Genomic DNA, 6,714 nt, shown 5'->3' with positions numbered 1-6,714 from the left:
GGGGGTGTGTGTGCAAGGGGGAGGGGGTAAGTGTTTGTAAGCCATTTGCAAGAAATGAATTTTCTTAAGGACATTCTTTGTAGAAAATGAATCGGTGGTCAATATGATGTTTGTTTGGGCCTCTTTTGATCGTGTGTTGTGTAGATAAGGATGATTGGACAGTGTAAATAAGTGTGAATCGTAATGTGCGTGTGTGTGTGTGTGTGTGTGTGTGTGTGTGTGTGTGTGTGTGTGTGTGTGTGTGTAAATATGTGTGTCTGTGTGTGTGTGTGTGTGTGTGTGTGTGTGTGTGTGTGTGTGTGTGTGTGTGTGTGTGTGTGTGTGTGTGTGTGTGTGTGTGAAAGTGATTGTGTGTGTGTTTTTCTCTGTGTGTGTGTGTGTGTGTGTGTGTATGTGTATGTGTGTGTGTGTGTGTGTGTGTGTGTGTGTGTGTGTGTGTGTGTGTGTGTGTGTGTGTGTGGGTGTGTGTGTGTGATTATGTGTGTCTGTGTGTGTGTGTGTGTGTGTGTGTGTGTGTGTGTGTGTGTGTGTGTGTGTGTGTGTGTGTGTGTGTGTGTTTGTGTGTGTGAAAGTGATTGTGTGTGTGTTGATTGGACAGTGTAAATAAGTGTGAATCGTAATGTGCGTGTGTGTGTGTGTGTGTGTGTGTGTGTGTGTGTGTGTGTGTGTGTGTGTGTGTGTGTGTGTTGGGTGTGTTGGGTGTGTGTGTGTGTGTGTGTGTGTGTGTGTGTGTGTGTGTGTGTGTGTGTGTGTGTGTGTGTGTGTGTGATTATGTGTGTCTGTGTGTGTGTGTGTGTGTGTGTGTGTGTGTGTGTGTGTGTGTGTGTGTGTGTGTGTGTGTGTGTGTGTTTGTGTGTGTGAAAGTGATTGTGTGTGTGTTTTTCTCTCTGTGTGTGTGTGTGTGTATGTGTATGTGTATGTGTGTGTGTGTGTGTGTGTGTGTGTGTGTGTGTGTGTGTGTGTGTGTGTGTGTGTGTGTGTGTGTGTGTGTGTGTGTGTGTGTGTGTGTGTGTGTGTGTGTGTGTGCTTGTGGCAGGCAAAGAGAGTGAGAGTGAGAGAGTGATGCAGGGCATAGATGGCGATGGGGATTTCTCCCTTCAAAGGTTGGCAGAGCAGAGCTTAGATTAAAGCCCCCCAGGAATCAAAGAGCCTCAGGTGGCCGACAACACACAGTACGTGTGTTTGTGTGTGTGTGTTATGTGTGTGTGTTATGTGTCTGTGTGTGTGTGTGTGTTTGTGTTATTTGGCCGTGTTGAACATTGGGCTTATGAAGCATTTACATGTGCGTATGCTGGGTACATCTTGAGGATGTGTGTGTGTCTGTGTGTCTGTGAGATTTTGTGTATAAATAGACCTACGTCTCTGCGTCTGTGTGTGTTTGTGTGTCTATATGTGTGTCTGTATGTATGTGTGTGTGTGTTTGTGTGTGTGTGTGTGTGTGTACAGAACTACGTATCTGCATGTGTGTGTGTTTGTTTTCGACCTACGTCCCTGTATGTGTGTGATTGTGTGTACGTGTGTGAGTGTTTAGACCTACATCTATGCTTGTGTGCGTGTGTGTGTGCGTGTATGGCAATATTGAGTGAATGGGGATGGGGATCCATATCTTTTTCTTATCTCCCTCAAACACCTCTCTTTGCCCCCATCCATCCATCTCCCTCTCTCTCTATCTCTCTCTCCCTCCCTCTCGCCCCCTCGTCCTCTCTCTCTCTCTCTCTCTCTCTCTCTCTCTCTCTCCCTCCCTCTCGCCCCCTCGTCCTCTCTCTCTCTCTCTCTCTCTCTCTCTCTCTCTCTCTCTCTCTCTCTCTCTCTCTCTCTCTCTCTCTCTCGCACGGGTTTCCACTTCGGCTGTCTCTCATTGCAAATTTGCTTCCGGCGTGGTCAGAGGTTTGTGTCGTTCTAGTTCTCTTGCTAAGCAGTGAAGAAACATGGCGGACATTGTGTTTACATCTCGTACGCCCCTCATTCCTTATTGGTGGGGTTACAAATTTGCAGAACCATTGGTTTGTAGTCCTCGGCCCTCCTAGCAGGCAAGCAAATTTCTACTGACATGACGTTATTTGACGTCAGGTCAAGAGAAATGTAAGGAGGACAGCTGGGCCAGGGAAGACTGGGTTAGACTGAAAGAAGAAAAAACCTTTTTTTTTATAATATAACAGCGATTTTATAATGATAGAACGCCAGTTCTGTATCGGTGAAGTATCCCTTTAATAATAAAGTATATCCTATCGTAATGTAAATTACATGTTATTTAATGATGAACTACATGTTATTGTAACGTAAATGACTTGTTACTTAATGATGATGTACATCCTAAAGTAAGGAAAATACATGATACCTAATCATAAATTACATCTTATCGTAACATGCATACGTATGACATAGGATATATGACATATATTCACTCAATAAATCTTGATTTTGTTAAATTGCTTCAAAATAAATGCTCCACAAAAACACACTTTAATGGAAAATATATGTATATAAAACCCTGCATTAAAATCTAAGTTTCTCATCCCTGCTTTCGAAAGATTGCTGATAATATTTGAACTTGAGGTACTCAAGATTAGTTTAATATCAGCATTTCAAAACAGTTGCTCACCTATTCAAAGAATTATATGAGGAATATTGTGGTTTTATTACTTATTATTTATTGTGGAGGACTATTGCCACAGCCCTACACAAAATACTATGCATGAAACCAGTGAAGTGTATCATATTTAAGCTATATCCTATTGTATGTACATATTGGTGACCTTAAACGTGCACACAGGATGATGTTGCTAGGCAGGAGAGAGGGGACAGATGGTGCAGATGTGTGTTGTGCACTTGCTACTCATCATCATTAAGCGGTGTTATATTTGCCTATTTGCCCCTTCTCTGTGCTAACTCATGTCATTACGAGCACTGCTCTCTCTCTGGTGCAATTGAAAAAGCCATCAGCCTCATATTTTTCTGTCTGTCTCAGACAATTAATTAAGTGTGTGTGTATGTGTGTGTGTGTTGGGTGTGTGTGTGTGTGTGTGTGTGTGTGTGTGTGTGTGTGTGTGTGTGTGTGTGTGTGTGTGTGTGTGTGTGTGTGTGTGTGTGTGTGTGTGGGTGTGTGGGTGTGTGTGTGTGTGTGTGTGTGTGCGTGTGCGCATGTGTGTGCGTGTGTGTGTGTGTTTGTCTGCATGTGTGTTTGGTGTATAGGTACTTGTACCTTCCACTCTCTTGGTTTGGGAGGAAGAGAGACAAGAGAGAGACTAAGAGAGGGCGAGAGGGAAAGAGAGAGAGGAAGGTAGGTACTGTTGACATTTGCGCTGTGCTTCACCTGGGCAGGGGAACTGGGAAGGTGGGCCGAGGGATTGGTGGGTTGCCAGGGAGAATCCGGGAAGGCCTCGAGTGTCAAGTAGCCCACCGACACCACCCACCACCACACACGTCTCTCAAGTACCCCCCTCCACCCCCACATCTATAGGTGCCCTCCACTCTATTAATCCAGACCATTGAACAATGCAAGGCCATGCCACCCACTCAGTCCGCCCCAGTAAAGAGTGCTTGATATGGGCCGCAGGGGCCAGCTCTCTCTCTCTCTCTCTCTCTCTCTCTCTAAGCCTGCTCCTCTGATCGCCCACTCGCCTCTCTGCGACTCAAGGGCTCGGCTGTAGCGCCACCTCCGACCGGAATTTCTCGGAAGTGAAGCTTTAAGAGAAACGCTGAGGGAATAGGTACTCCACCTTTATCTCCCCAGGACCGTGTTCATCGCATGTCAATACTGAGTTCGGATTTTGTATGATGTTTTGATTATTGTATTATGTACATTTAAGCTAGAGGTGTTTATATATACACTACCGTTCAAAAGTTTGGGCTCACCCAAACAATTTACTGTTTCCCATTAAAAATCACACTTTTATTCAACAGTTTTCAGCTGCGCTAACATAATTGCACAAGGGTTTTCTAATCAACATTCGCTTTTTAACACGATCAGCTAAACCTTGTAACATCAGAACACCGGAGTGACGGTGCCGGGAAATGGGCCTCTGTGCACCTATGTAGATATTCCATTAAAAATCAGCCGTCTCCAGCTAGAACCGTCATTGACCACATTAACAATGTCTAGACTGTATTTCTGATTGATTTAATGATATCTTCATTGAAAAAAACTATGCTTATCTTTCAAAAATAAGGACATTTCTAAGTGACCCCAAACTTCAGAACGGTAGTGTATGTATTGGAGTAATTGGTATTTCTAGTCCTACTTTTGAATAAAAATATTAAAACGGGTAACGCAATCTTAGACTGATAACCACTTAAATGTTGCAATGCATAATTTAAGAAACGGTCAGGAGGAGGTACGAGTATACCGTGGGTGGCTTGTTGAGTTGAACATCTTTTTTGCGAGAACCTGAGAATATGAAACGTGTTGAACACAAACCAAACACAGACGAGCAGAGATGCGCTCATGCATCCTGCAGATCATTTGCAGCAGTGGGGTTGCCATAGCAACATGGTCGGCAACGATTTGGCTCCATTGGCCTTCCAGGATGTGACAGACACAACAAGTGTATAAACTATAAGATTGTGTGAACACAAAAACGCACCCACCCACACCAACACACACACACACACACACACACACACACACACACACACACACACACACACACACACACACACACACACACACACACACACACACACACACACAAAGTGACCGGTGAGCTCTTTCATTTATTCAAGGATCTAACACCAGTCACACAAACACAAAAACAAACACTCACCCACACGCACAATACACATGTGCTTAATGGCAGAGGTAATGAGCGGGTCGGAAAATAAGATGTACTTTTTAAGGGATCTGACATTAAGCTAGTATGTGAAAACTAAACTGGTTTTGTTTATTTTCTTACTATAATGGATAATGGATACAGCTTTCACAAACAAGCAATCACCCTTTCCACCGACACGCCTTAATTAGCGAGCGTCTCTAGATTCAGGACCATGGCCAGCGACATCAAATATAGCTGTAGTGTTTACCTACGGCCAAAGGAGGGCGCCAAAGTACCGTCAAGAATTGTGGGTACCGCTTTTGACAGCCCTATTAAAACTAGAATGGCAACCACTTGGGATTCTATCCAATGAATACTTTCTTGGACATCATTTAATTTTTTACTGGACAACCTTGGCAAAAGGTTAATTTTTCTCGGATGACTTCAGTCCACTTACGTGTGTGAGAAATAACAAACTACAACGTTGTTATCTATCCAACATATTGCATATAGAGTGAGTAGCTAGTAGCTATAGAGTAGCCAGAGCTGTTTCAATTTAAATTGCTATTTTCCCCCACAACTGTTCCTCCAACGCTATGCTGAACTATGGTCAGAACTTAAAGATTGAAATGTAGCCAAACCAAAAGTTAATAAGGAACATTCCACCTCTATTCCTCATCGATCTATGTTGGGTTAATAATTCCAACGTTCTCCTCACGGTACAATTGAGCGCCAACGCAGAGTGTATATCTGCATCTCTCAGTCATGCCTGTCTCTGTGGTTTTCATTGAGACTCGTTGCAGCCCTCCACCTGGGAGGCTCCACCTGTCTACGGAGGGCGTCCTCCCGGGTTTAGGCTCTCCATCCACAGTCCCCCCACCACCAGGACTAGACCCCATCAGGGGTCATATCCACAGTCCCCCCACCACCAGGACTAGACCCCATCAGGGGGTCATATCTACAGTCACCCCACCACCAGGACTAGTCCCCATCAGGGGGTCTCATCTACAGTCACCCCACCACCAACATCTAGACACGATCAGGGGGGATTCATCTCCCAGCATCTCATGGATCCATCGTCCCCATAAAGGATAATTTAATGGTGTCTAATCACCAACTGTATTTCAATAAAAGTTGTGGTTCATTTGAAATATCAGTCCCTCCGCATTGAAATAGGATCGTAGGAGCTTTTAAAAATAAATGTTAAAAAAGGCTAAAACAAATTTGTAAATGTGCAGGCCTTTCTCCAACTTCTGCTTAGGCATTTTGCTGCCTTTCTTTCCCGACCGGTAAATGGTAAATTATTAATGGTGCAGCAGCTATTTATGTATGGGACATTTCTTGTTCTCTATTTGAGGACTGATGCAGTATCACTGGTGCAGACACTGGAAACCTCCTATCGCATATTGTTAAAGGTCCCATGACATGCCACCAGATGTGGTGTGATTAGCAAGCCGTTATCTGGCCCTTATGACATCACAGGTGGACTTGTCCACCTAGATGTGTGCTGGATAGATCAGTCTACCTGCTTACCCAGTGGATTGTCGCAAACGTTGCTCATCTATCCGTCACACATCTCGTTGCACACGCCCAACTGTCATGTCATAAGGGGCAGATTTCCAAAACGGCTTGTAGCGGCTAACCACAACACAACTGGTGGCATGTCATGGGACCTTTAAAGAGTGTGAAATGGCATTCAGATCTTTTATCCAATGTCAAATAAAGATTTCTATAATATGATATAGGTTATATTTGGTAGATTACAGAATAAAGAAAAACATGATATAAACACTGGACAACAATAGGCTATAGGAGGAATGTGTTTAGATTTGATTTTGAGCATGTGACAACACACGCTAACCAGTTGTGTGTTAGCCGCTGTGCTAGCACACTGCAGGCTGTAATGTATGACATGAAACAAAAGCAACATTATGATAAACTATGTTTTAACTCTAAAAAAATG

The sequence above is a fragment of the Gadus chalcogrammus genome, chromosome 22, assembly GCF_026213295.1.
Source record: "Gadus chalcogrammus isolate NIFS_2021 chromosome 22, NIFS_Gcha_1.0, whole genome shotgun sequence".
In the NCBI taxonomy this organism is placed as follows: Eukaryota; Metazoa; Chordata; class Actinopteri; order Gadiformes; family Gadidae; genus Gadus; species Gadus chalcogrammus.
Note: the sequence above shows the minus strand (reverse complement) of the source record.